This window comes from Chelonia mydas, chromosome 2 (genome assembly GCF_015237465.2).
Source record: "Chelonia mydas isolate rCheMyd1 chromosome 2, rCheMyd1.pri.v2, whole genome shotgun sequence".
Taxonomy (NCBI): Eukaryota; Metazoa; Chordata; order Testudines; family Cheloniidae; genus Chelonia; species Chelonia mydas.
This window is the reverse complement of record NC_057850.1, coordinates 256,530,354-256,543,918: the sequence shown is the minus strand read 5'-3', so window position 1 is coordinate 256,543,918 and position 13,565 is coordinate 256,530,354. Positions and strand designations below refer to the sequence as shown.

The following is a 13,565-nucleotide window of genomic DNA, read 5'->3' as shown; positions in this document are numbered from 1 at the left end:
TGCAGCTGTTTGTTCTGGCACCGTTGCAGCCAGGTCTTGAAGTTTTTAAGTCAGTTGAACCACATAAACTTTCCTTTCGGGGTCAGATTTCAGAGGTATGCGACTGGGGATGCCCCCACTGAATGTTTCCAGAGCCCGCCCCCGCCCCTCTCCAAAGATTGCCATCATTCCTGAGCGAGGGAGAGGGGAAACCTAAGACGCCATCGCAGGAGGGAAAGCGCAGTGGCCATAAAAGTGATTTACGACGCTGCGAGATCCCATTACGCGGCTGTCTGTAACAATGCTCCCATTGTCACACCAGTGATGGTCACAGCACCGAACCACTGGGCCAGGCCCTGAGGGCTTTACTCACAGCAAGGTCTCCTGGACCTAGGAGATAGGCTGATTTCTGCCTGCCACAAGGAATAACAAACCGCCAGGATGCCGAATGGCCGGTGGCTGCGTTTACTGATGCCCGGTGCGCTGTTTCCCATCTGTAAAATGAGGAAGAGGATCAAGCCCTTTGAGATCTGTGGATGAAACGTGCCAGATGAGAGCTAGGGATTCTTATCGCTTGCACCTGCAACGCAGAGCAAATGGGATCCAGCACGTTGTTATTAATCACGGTAGTGCCTAGAGGCCCCGTGCGAGATGGAGGCCCCGCCGCACCAGGCGTTGTATGGACACATGGTGCAAAACAAGCTGTAATCAGGACAAAACTCCCTGCTTTCCAGGGTGCAGGATTTGGCTTTAACAATCCCGCCTCCACCAAGCCGCTCCAAGATTTCTCCCTCGACTTCATTCTTTACTCATATAATTCAAACCAGCAGATACCATCTGTTTAATATTAGCATTTATGTTTCTATCGCAGCAGCGCCTAACGAGCTCTAGCAGGAGCAGGGCCCTGTTGTGCTGGGCGCTGCACAGACCCACAGCGAGAGACCGCCCCTGCCCCCAAAAGATTTACAACCCCCCACTGGGGAAAGAACCCCTGTTCGGGACAGCAGCTGGGCACATATTCAAAGGCAGGTCTGTGCGTAAGTGCAGGGATGGACCTAGGCACATGTCTAAGTGTTTTCCAGAATCGGGACCTCAGCAGACAAAGGGAGTATTAACATCCCCATTTTACAGGAGGGAAACTGAGGCACGGGGTGATCAGGTGACTTGCCTGAAGTTGTAGGCAGAGCAGGGACTTGAATTCCAATCTCCTGAGCCTCAGACACGAAGGAGGCAAAAATGCCCGCGTTATTTCACATTGTCAGAGAGACAAAGAGCAGAGACAAGCCTGGAGCATCTCTGAAGGCTCTGCCGGGCTGCACCCCAACAGTGGACAGTTCTGAAATGCATGCTTATTTCATGACATGCTGGGTCCATAGCGAATCCAGCCTCTGGACTGGGAGCTTCTGCTTGAACTGCTAGGTCTGCTCAGGGCCAGCAACCCACGGGTGCTGACTTTCCTGTCTGCAAGAAAGCATTGTCCTGGGGATACCGAAGTTGTGTTCAGTTCAGAAATCATAATGGGCCCTCCAATCAACGAGCTCCCTTTTAAAACCTCCTCTCCCCTAATGCTGCCTTTCCATTACGGGCCTCCGAGGCTCTGAGAGACCAGATCAATCCGGCATCATGAATGCTTTCCCGAGTCCCCAAAGAGACTCTTGTGAATGGATCAGACTCCTGTCGCCGGATAACAAGGCCCTGCCGTCAGAGATGCCCAGACAAAGCCCTCGAGACGCTGGGAAAGCAGCAGGGGACTGGATGTCTATTTATTGTATGGAGCCATGGAGAGGAGGAAGCTGGAGTGGCTCTGCAGGCCTGCAGAGGGACAATGGCTCACTAGGGACCGGATCCAACTCCCAGACTTTAAGGCCGGAAGGAGCTGTTGTGAGCTAGTCTGACTTCCCGCGGAATACAAGCCAGGGAACCTCACCCAGCAATCCCTGCATCTAGGCCATAATTTCCACTGAATCGAGTGACGTTTTGGATCAGGTCCTATCTGTTACCCTCACCAGCTTCTTCCATTGTGACGGGCTGAGAAAACCAGCCTGCTGCCGTTATTCAGGGCGCAATCCCTCCCTCCACCAAGCGTGTCCCATAGAACCCATCACCTTGGGATCTAAAGCTGAGAGTCACCCTTGCGCAGAGGCCCATGCATTGTTTCAGCCCTGCTTAAGCCTGGCATTTAAGTGGCGGGAGATTTTGAGAGACCCAATCAGCAGTTGACGGAAAGAGTTGCACAAGCAGAAAGTGTTTGCGATGCACAATTACAGGAAGTTTTATTGGACCTCCCAAAGCCAAGAATTCTGCTCTGTATTCTTGAGCCCGCTCTACTGGGACTTTATCTATTAACTGCATGTGCCCCTTGTCACAGACCCTGACACACCGCTGACTGGGAATTTTCCGACAGAACGGTGTTTGGTTGACACCAAAACTTTTCACAGGTACATACCGGTTTCAATTAAATGTTTTTCGGGAAAGGTTTCTCTGGTCCAGGTTGGAATTTCAGGTCAAAACCGGGGAGAGAGAGCCCCCCATCTCTGAATAGCCAATAGTTCCCTCAAGTAACCAATATGTAAGGTCCCACTAGAGAGGGATTCACTGGGGAGCCTGGTAGAGAAGGAACTGGAACCTGGATCTCCCACGTCCCATGTGAGTGACGTTATTGGCTCGTCTGGAGTGGGGGAGGGCCATGTCTCTCTCTTCTCTCTTTCTTCCTCCCGCCACCCCATAAAAAACTTCGAAACGTCCCAGTGTCATCCTGATGCAGAACAGGAAGAAAACCATTCCCCACCCAGCTGTCCTTTTGCTGTTCCTCCACTCAGGAGTGATTTTCAGATTCCCAGCCCAGAAGGGACCATTGCGATCATCTGGTTTGACCTCCTGGATAATGCCAGCTGGAGAACTGCCCCAAAATAATTCCTAGGGCAGATATTTTAGAAAAAACCTCCACTCTTGATTGAAAAATTGCCACTGATGGAGAATCCACCCTGACTCTTGGCAAATTGTGCCAATGGATAATTACGCTCACCGTTAAAAATGGATGCCTTATTTTCAGTCTGAATTTGTCTAGCACAACCTGTACCTAGTGAATAGCAAACTAAACACTTCACATGGCTTGTAACAAATTCCGCTTGAATAAGGTCACTTCTCATCGGATGGAGAATTCCCAGCTTTGGACTGTTTTTTTTTCTCCGGGCAGTCAATGGGAAGGCCGGTTGTTGCAAAGCTGTCGACAGTCTGAATTTTACAAGGACCCGGATTATGGAAAGCCCTTGTCCCTGGGATGTTTCAAACAGTGCTGAGACCTAGAAGTTGCACGTCTCCTGCAGGGTGATTTCCATTGAGCAACACTGTAACAAAACCACGCACTTCCTTCCTGCAAGCCCGGTGGAATTATAAGGCATCAGGGTCATGTGTATTTATTCCATCAGCTGTTAAGGATGCCATCAGCATCGCTAGTCTGTCCTATTCAAATACTTTGTTTCTTTCAGGAGGTTTAAACTATACAATTAAATATAAAAAGAAGGAAGGGTTTGATCCGTCCTGCCACTTGGGAACACGTCCTCCTAAGCTGGGCAAAATGATCCCAATGTAAAGCAGCCACGTTTTGTTAGTGGATAATAACAGGAGTAACAAACAAGTAATACTACACCTTTAAAATGAGGTTTTAGAATGGAAGTGTTCGATTGGGGGGGGGGGGGGGGCGTTAGCAGCAGTATAAAAATGCATGCACAGCCTATCTGTAACATTTTGGTTCCAGATAGACAGACAGACAGACAGACAGACAGACAGTCAAAACCATAATAGCCTCATTTTTCAAAAATGACTAATGACTTGGGGGCTAAACCAAAATCACCTTGAAAGGGCCTGATTCTCAAAGCGTGTGTGCTCGGCACTTTAGAAAATCGGGGTCCTTTACATGCCTCGAGCTGACCCCCAAATCATTAGTCACTTTAAAAGATTTCAGCCAGTATGGTTCAACTGCCTGAGCTAGCCCAATTTCCCTGGGCCAGGTCTCTAAAAAAATTTTAAATGCAGCTCTGAAAAGTAGAATACCCGGTATAGATCTAAAGCACACTGTGAAACGGTACAAATGCAAGCAAACCCAACGAAGATCATAGGGACAGATTCACTGGTGAGTTCTAGTTGCTTTGCCCTGCTCCAGTGATGCAAAGCAGCTGTCAATTTGATTTAATCCGTTTAACAACTGTCTTGCATCATCCAACTGGCGCAAACCAGCCGGAGCATACTGGGGGGGATCGGCCCCACAGATTGCACCCAGGACACTGGAGGAACGTCTCCAAGATATAGACACGCTATACAACAGCATGGCGGCTACAAGCTGTGAATAAAAAATGCACGGAACTGAGGCCAGCTGCGGAGAATGTAATTACACAGTTAAACGCGGAGGCCACTGACAGTTTCATAACAAATGGAAAGCGATCTTGCTGGAGGCTAATTACTTTTGTTCTGCTTGAGAAAGGAAGGTTCCTTGACAGCTCAGATGTCTTCTTTTAGAGAGAAGCACTCAGGAGACAGGAGAGTCAACTGGGTAAATAACAACAACTTACTGTCTGTTTATACAACTCTTTCTGTCGTAAAGGGATTCCCACATTATACAGGAATGTAAGAATTGCCAGACTGGATCAGACCACTAGGCCAGCTGGTCCAATATTCTGCTCTGACAGGGGCCAATAGCCTCTGCTTCAGAGGAATGTGCAAGAAACCCTGCAATATGCAGTTATGGAATACTCTTCCATGAAGGAAAATTTCTTCCTGACCCCTATTAATCAGAGGTTGGTTTAGGCCCTGAAGCATGAAGGTATTTTTCCCTTTCAAAACTATTTTTAAAAAATCATTACTATTATAAAGCTGGATAATCTCATTATCTATATCAGCATCCAAATCGTTTCTGAATTGTAAGCTCTTGGTGTCAATGAAACCTTGTGGCAATGAATTCCACAGGCTAAGCATGTGGTGCATGGAGTCACTTCACTGAAATGCACCCACCTCTTGCGTGTGGTGCAGCAGTCACGTTCACCGCCAAACAGCACATGGAGGAGATATTTTGGACAAAGAATAACCTAGAAAATACTTACTGATGTGAAAGTTTCATGAACTTTTTAACAGAAACTCAGAGCAGGCAGGAAAGGACCAACACAGTAACATTGCATGAACTCCACAGAGCTCCCTGGAAAAGCTGGGACCTGAGTCAATGCTAACAGGACTCAAGATCTCGGTGTTTCATACCCGACGCTTCAACCACCAAACCACATCTCCAGTTTGCAGTGCTCCCTGTCTAGGGATCTCCCAGTCCAACAAGAACCATTCTGTTCACACCTGATTTGCAGCACAGGGAGAGCGGATGGGAAAGTTTCTCCTGGGGTCCATTCCCCATGGAGGTGAGTGGATATCAGATCACTGGGCTAGATTCTCATTTACACAAAGGCACTTTTACCCTGCTCTGTCAGTGTAAAGGAGCCTTAAAGGGTCTGTAAATGTAGCCTGTCAATGAGAATCAGGCGCATTTGTATTTACTGGATATTTACCACCCATCTTGTTTCCTTCATAAATAGAAATGAAGCACCTCCCGTGAAATGTCTCCAGCAGAAACGTGTTCACATCTAGGTTTTGGGAAAGGTGGGGGTTCTAATCTGGGTCCCGATCTGGCACCAGGATCCTTTCACACACTGTGGATCCCACTGAAGTCAATGGAGCTCCACACAGATCCTATTGCAGGATCAGGGCCTTCAACGTAATCGATTATTTGTATTACACTGAGAGGCAATCTGGATGCTACCGTGCTAGGCACTGTACAAACACATGGGGAGACACGGACCCTGCCTCAAGATCTTCCTGCCTGAGGGTACCTCCACACAGCGTATGAAAGCGTGATCGTAACATGGGGAAGGCTGCCCATGTTAGCTTTGACCTAGCTAGCTAGGGAAACAGTAGCAATGGCGATGCCGGGGACAGGCTGAGCTGCCCAATCAAAATAAGCAGTGTGAGAACGGAACGCCATCTCTGAACGTGTGGACAGGGCACTGGGCTGGGAGCCAGGAGAGGTGGGTGCATGTCCCAGCTTGGTCACTGACCTGCTGAGTGATCTTGTGGTAAGGTGCTTCCCCCTCGCTGAACCAGGACAGCCCCTGAACATTTAAAGTGATAGCTCACAATTTTAGCACATTTTCCAGTACAGGCAGACTGGACCATGAACCCCTTGCCCATGCTGGGGAAACTGAGGCACGGGGCCAACCAGTGACTTGCCTGCAGTCACCCAGCAGAAGCACTTTCTGGTCTGGATTTACCTCCTTTTAAGGGCGAGGGTAGCCAGCCACTCAACAGCACTGCCAGTTCTCCTTAAAGCCCCAGCTCCTGTGATTAGCTGTGAGAATCTCAGCTTCCATTAAAATAAAACAGGCAATGTCTAGCCCCCATGGCTGTGGAGAAAAGCTTGAAACTGGGACCCCGACAGCCTCAGCAACCAGCAGGCAAAAAAAAAAAAAAAAAAAAAGAACCTTCCATTCATTCCTTTTTAAAACCTCATGAGTTTGAAGCCCAGCTTGGGATTTTTGACTCATGATTTACCAATGCATGTAGCTGGCGAGACTGACTCAGTCTGGTTTGCTGGGTGACCCCAGGCAAGTCACTGGCTGACCTTGTGCCTCAGTTTCCCCACCTGTAAAATGTGGATAATGATCCCAATCTCCTTCGACGCAGGTCTTTGCTACACGGCTGGCAGGAGACGAAAGGGTCAGGGTGGGAAATACACGTAACACTGCGGTGTCCACAATTTGTGTGACTTCTCAGGAATTAAAAGCCCACCCATCGAGTCCAGGCCTCTCGCCGTGGACTATACTGCTGCCTATGGCATTTTGCCCAGTGTTCCAGCCATTCCCCTGGGACATCTCTTCCCAGTGTAACAGGTCAGATCAGCCCAATTTTTCTTTTGCCATTTCCCTTCCATCCCACATATCTCTACCCCCTTGGCTCCATCCTGTAACCTTTTTCCATCCCCCAAGAGCATCTTGATCATTACAGCCTGAGTCACTTTCCCTTTAGATCAGGCCAACCCAACGAACAGGTAAGAAGGGATGAAAGCAAATGCTCTGGGAGAGAGTGCAGGGGGTGCATCTCTCCTGAGCTGGCCTGCCCTGGACTCCCTGCAGAAACCACTGCCTCTCTCTCTCGGCAGACAGCAGAGTCCTTATGGGGCAGTGCATGGGGGCGGTGGGGGGGGGACCCTCCAAAAGGCCTAACAGCTGCACAGACGAATACATCACGGGCGATGTCTCGCACAGACAAGCCCGAATCTGCCCCAAGAGCCAAAAGAAAAAATGAAAAGGGCCGGGGCGTTAAAGAGGAAATTAGGTGCCCAACACCTACTAAAAGCCAATGGGATTTGGGTACCTCACTCCCGTGGGTGTCTTTGAAAAACAGAGGCAGATGTTTGCAGGGATCTCCAGAAACACAGTAGATGGAGCCTCACGAATCACTGGGATGCAGAACAAGACGGAAGGGCCTGCCTCATTCTCTTTCCCAGTGCGATAGGATTTCAAGTGTTTCTCCTCCCCAGCCCCGTGCCTTTCCCGCCCCAACCTCTCCTCCCCCTTTAATATCATTCACTTCACATCCAGTGCTCCTTTGCCAGCTATTTTGGGCAGCGAGCAGTCCTGGGCAGCTCCCTACAGCTGAGGCGCGAGAAAGGAGAGTGGAAAAGCAGCAAAGTGGGGTTAGGCTCCCCGCTCGCATCCCAGACAGGCAGCTGGGAAATATCTTGAGATTTTTTTTTTACTGCTGCTAGAGCCGGCATCTAACCCCTTTACCTGTCCCTCCCCCTCTCACCCCTGGCCCCCCTGCAAAGAGGCAGATGGGAGCTTTAATGAGCAGTATGCGGTACTGTGACTCTGGAGGTATTTAACTCTGCCGGCGTGCAACAAACCACAGGTATCTGACCCTGTCCCGAGCCCCGGAACGTTGATTGATGTCCTGATTCACAGGCCGCGTTCTGTAAACATGGCGGATCGGGCCAGCAGAATTTGGGCCACAGCCTCAGATGTGGCCAACGCCGCCCCCCACCCGGCTCTCCCTTCCTCCCCTCCCCCCTTCTCCTCTTTAAGAGGATCTGTTCCAAAAAATCTGGGCTGAGCCCAGCATGGGGAGGAGAGCGCCGGGCTCTGCTTGCCGAGCTGCAGCTGCAACAAGGCCACCACTGTGCGGATGGCACATTAAACCTTCCGTGTGCTGCGGACAGCCGGGAGATGACGTCTTCCCAGCGCGGCCAGGCAGCCCCGTCATCCGCGCTGCTCCAGTGAGGGGACGCAGGGTAAACCCGAGGCTGGGAGATGCCGGACAGACGGATGGGTTAAGGGCCGGCAGAGCTCAGAGCCAGATGGGCAGGGGAAGGTATATCGGAGAAGGATTGAACCGGGCCAGGCCCGGGGAAAGGACGCAGCACACCCGTCCTGTGCATCAGACAGGGCTTGGAGTGTGGGCTAGCGGCCGAGGAGCCAGGAGTCGTCAGTTTTGGTCTGATTTGCCACAGATTTGCGGCTGGACCATGTGCAAGTCCCTGCACCTCTGTCTGTAAAATGTGGGGGGTGGGGGTGGGAAGTTGAAATAAAGATGGAGTATGCGGGGGGGGACAACTTCCCCTTTCTATTAAAGGCAGCAGCTCCTTCTCATCTCCCCGGTGTGACTGAGCAGCTCCCCCTCCTGGGTGAGCAATGCTGCCCCACAACTCCCCCTCCTCAGCTGAGTCAATAATTCCCCCCCTCCTCTTTCAGTCTATTGGGAATAACACCATTCCCTGTCCCAAAGCTGTCTCCTCTCCCAGTGCAGACCCGTTTCAGAATCGAGTACTGAGCACACACTGGGAATGAAAACGACACTGGCCCGAGGTCCTGCACCAGTAGCCCTAGTAGCCGATGGCAGTGAGAGATCAAAAACCTGGTATCTTATGGAGTGTCTTTGCTAGCACGCTCCTTACACCCTGGAAAGTCAAGGAAGTCACCTTTCCTGTGGTTTCTGCATTTGTTTTTTAGTCCTGGTAATTTAGGCAAAGGATGGGACCTTAAAGTCACACCATGCCAATTGCTACCTTGCTTTGCTTTGCCTCTCTCCTTTAAAGGCAGACACGACTATAGTGGCTGAGAACCACTGGAAACCGATACAGTCGCTCAGAGGTGTCGAACTAGTCCCCATCCATGGGCTAGATCTGTCCCGTCTGACGTGCCCCACGCGACATGCACAGATTGTGCAGCATCTCACTTCCGTTCAGAAGACACAGTATGATTCTCGCTCACGCGGTGTTGGGATTTCTCTCAAGACCGTAACCTCCCAGCTCCCAAGAACTCAGCCCAACTCTGGATTCGTCACTCAAGTTTCTTTACCGGCATGCACAAAGACTACACACAGATGATCAGACTCACATCCGGGGGTGAGTCCAGGGCGTATCACAAATCCAATATGAAGTCCTTTAGATACTAGTTTACCCCTGCACGGACGCATGTGTCTTCCAGTCCGTGTTACATCATGCACTTTCTGATTGGCCAGCTTATTTTCAGGACCAATCCCTGTACCTATCATGCTTTGTTCCCGTGCCACACATACACAGCATATTTCAATTTTGTTAATTTCGTTTGTTAATATTTGAGTATGTTAATTTTCTCCCTGTATTTTGTTAGTTTCCTCCCTGTCTGCTTATCTTCCTTCCACACATTCTTAGCCACTGCTGCTGCCAATATTATTTCTTGCACCTGGTTTTACACCACTTCTCTCTTTGGCTACTGGGTCCACTACCAAAAAGTTACATTGACAATTTATCTTTTCCCTGGTCCTGGATTACTGGGGCTCATTCATACCATACATACGGCTATGAAGGAAACCTTGCAAAATGAGAACCAGAGTGCAGACTGATGCAGCACATTGTGCCTGAATCTTCAGGCAGCCTGAGATAATAGCTCGGAGAGGTGTGAACTCCTTCACTCTGCCACTCATTCATCTCAAAGTTGTGTTAACTCTAAGAATGTCACTGAAGTGTCTGTGCTGACTCCTAGTTCATTATGGATAGAATGGGGAGGTGGTGGAAGGGAAGCCCAAAGGGAGCTTGAATTGGGAGCTGCTGCAGAGGAATGAACAGAGGAGGCCTACAAAGACTGGGAAATAGAGGAAGAAGGAAGAGAAGCAAAGGGGGCAAACAGCAGTGATCCTACAAGGGAGTGGATTTCCTTAGTGCAGGATGCTGAATGGCACTGAACAAACACTAAATAATGAAGTCTGGGAAGTTCAAAGGCTCCTAACGGTGTTAGGTGCCATGATGCCATGGGAGATGGTCACTTAACTCTGTTAGACCCTTTGGACAATCCCACTGTGATGTGGCTTCTGCCCCACACTGGCAGAAAAGGGGTTAAAAGCAGCCCTAGGGAGGCTGCACAGGAGGCAGCCAGTCAGCGAAGGGCTGAGGGGAGCAACCAATCAGGGCAAAGCAGGCCCACATAAAAAGGGAGCTGCAGGGCAGAGGAGGGCAGTTCTCTGTTGGGAGCCCAGGAAGGAAGGACTGGATCCCTGAAGGGCTGAGAGAACTGCCAGCACCGTGGACAGAGCAGCGCTGCCAACAGGGGCCAAGGGAGCAAGAGACTGCTCCTGGCTGGCTGTTGGGGGTTGCAGACTGAGGCCCTGACGTAAGGGCAAGGAGGGTGCTGGAGCCACGTGGGAAGTGGTTCGACCGTGGACTGCAGTCTGCCACTGAAGGGGGTGACTGGACAGAAGACTGCAGATTCCCCCGGAAGGGCGGAGAACAGAGTGTGGCACAACTGGAGGGCAGTGTCATGAAGAGGATGCCGCAGTCCCGGGAGCGGGCGAGACACCACCAGCAGAGGGCACAGTGCTAATTCTCTGGACAGCCAGCAGGAGGTGCTGCCGTGGTGAGTCGCGCCACATGACACCCACCCTAAAGGTTCAATATAAAGGCCATCGCCCACCCTTTGCAAACCTCCCCGCAACGTCGGTGGATTGAAGGGGAGTACTGAATCCTAAATGTATGTTGCTGCCCAGGGGTGGGGATTTAAACTGGAGTTTGTCCCTGTGCACAGAATGAGTTTGTCACCGCTGCGGCAGGTGGATACTCTAATGCAGGTGGCTGGTCAGATACCGCCTCCCAATGCCGTGCAGGAAGTGACGTGTGCTGGCACACGTGTGTGTGTGTGTGTATGTGAAACAAAATCCTTAATCAGAAGGATTATCCAATATCTCACCCAGTGTCAGGGCTCGAAGCACCATGTGCCAGGCTCCCCGGGACCCTCTGGCTGCTTTGCCTCACAGCTGCAACTCAAAGCAGCCAGGAGCCCAGTTTCGGTGGTAGTGTGTTCAGGGTTGCATCGCTGGAGCTTGCCATCAAATCCGCCCTGTGACAGGATCGATCCATTTGTTTGAAGGAGGAGTGAGCGCGTCTACATGTGGGCCCTGCACCAGGCATAGCGAGGGAAAAGTCTGACCCCGATGTCTGTACAGACAGCTTCACTTCTTGCCACAAACCCATGCACGGGCTGGCTGCTTGTGGTTTGGCCCGTCTTCACTCAGCCATGGGTTAGGTAACTATTCGTGCGACGAATGGAGTGAGTAAGAAGGAGGGGCGTGTGTTCATGCACAGGCCATGGAGCAGGACCCCACTGTGCTAGGCGCTGTATAAACACAGACCAAAAAGGCAGACCCCGCCCCAAAGAGTTGGCAATCTAAGTATAAGGCATGCAAAGTCCTATTGGACTTGGTGGGCCTATTCGTGCAGAAAGGCACCACGGAGCATGAGGGGATCACAATCTGGCCTTCTGTCCTTAAACGCCCTGACACAGAGAAGATCCAGTAGGCTGTGAAGCGATCTCCCAAGGAAACGCTGGCCTGTCCCTTGTGACTATTAGTCCTCGGTTGGCCAGGCCGCTTGGGAGCGTGTGGCAGGGGAGTGAGATGTGTCGGCCAGCAGATGGACTGGAGGATTTGACGGGTCTCCTCCTGCTCTGTCCTATGCAATCCAGTTGCAACATGACCACGGTAGTGCTGCCCTGGCCCCAGAGAAGAAGCGGAAGTGTTTCGACATCCTGCGGGGCCCTTGCTTGCAGGTCCTGTCCGACACAGAATAGGCGGTAGCACCCCTGTTGTGGTGCATTCTCATTCTGCATGCACCCACCCTGCAGTGCCCCCCGGAGCTACAGCAGTTCAGAAGAACAACAGGAGGAAGGGCAGATCTACTGGGGACGCTGGGCCTAAAGAACTCGTGCAGTCCAGTTACCCACTACTGTGCACGATGTATGTGCAAATCTCCTGAGTCACGTTCTCTAACCCCAGGGCCAGTGTTGCACGGGGAGAACAGGGCCCTAGAACATGTGGGGCTAGGAATGAGAAGGATGGGGGTTGTGAGGGAAGAGGCCAGCACAACAAAGCCACAAGTAGGCTAGGTAGCACCGTAGCAAGGAGAGCCAGCCACACCCAGACGAGCTGACATGGTTAGGCTGTCCTGACACAAGTCTGGTTATGTCACATGGCTAGCTGGAAGCCAAATATTTGTTTGTTCCTTCGTTTGGCCAGAGATTTGCTTATTCAACTGTTCTTAGGACCCTTATCTTCCTTACCCCGGAGACATGCTGACTCAGTTCCACCAGCCAAGCCAGAGAACTTGCCCGCATTGACCCCTATGTGGAACCCTGCTGTGCACGCAGACCTGTTAATAAACAGGCTGATCGGGGGGCTAGATCCTCAGCTGCTGTAAACTGACGGGGCTCCATCAGCTTCATTTACACCAGCTGAGGAGCTGGGCCCAAAAGCCTGATTCATGCCAACCGTGGGGTAAACCAGGAGCAACCCCTGCGAAGTCCATGGACCCGATTGTTTATGTTTTTCACAGATGCTTGTGCAAAATGGGTGTGAAATGCTATCCGTTGAGAATGGCAGCATTTCACACACGCTCTGCAGAGGGGACACAAGATGCAAGGCCCTGTGGAGAATCAGAGCGTAAAATCGCCAGGGGAAAATCGGTGTAGGCAAGCTGAGAGTCAGGCCGTACATTTCAGACCCTGGTGCCGCGTTCAGTGATCACCCAGCGCTTAAGGTGCGGCAAGAGGTCTGGTTTACCCTGTGTCCGGTTCCAGCTGGCCGTGCATAACGCCAGCAAGAGCTTCACTGCTCTCAGCATCTCTTAGGATAAGTTGCCGTCCGTAAAGGGGGGCCTGACTTCTAAGCAGGGCTTGGAGACGAGCGTAATTAAGAGCTGACTTGAATCTGCAACTGAGCCCCCACCATTTCTGAAGTCTGAAACCTTCTTTATGTCTGCTGGCCCCGTTCTCAACATCCGGTCTCCATCTAGATCGGATGGAGGCGTAGCCAAAATGCCACAAAGAAGGCAGCTCTCACCTGAGTGCATGCAGGAAGTAGCGTGACTTTCATAAGTAGGGCAACCCAAAGAAAAGCCAGCCAGCCAACCACAAGAAAGCTAACCCAAGCACAGCAGAGTGAAGTTCAGATAAACATCCTAAACATTGAGACGCTTATCTGACCTGGAACTTCAACCCTTCCCACAGTCATCATCCCTCGGTGCAAGG

General features: G+C 51.1%; 1 protein-coding gene across 7 annotated transcripts in view; it reads right to left on the bottom strand.

The window, feature by feature from the left end:
• The window catches only part of PTH1R (parathyroid hormone 1 receptor), a 182,085-nt gene that overhangs the window by 149,098 nt on the left and 19,422 nt on the right, over positions 1-13,565 (bottom strand). Inside the window, exon 3 of one of the 7 annotated variants that reach the window (XM_037891266.2) lies at positions 353-473. The exons of the other annotated variants lie outside the window; for them this stretch is intronic. The gene's annotated coding sequence lies outside the window, so the exon portion shown is untranslated. The remainder of the gene's footprint in view (positions 1-352; positions 474-13,565) is intronic. 7 annotated transcript variants of the gene reach the window in all.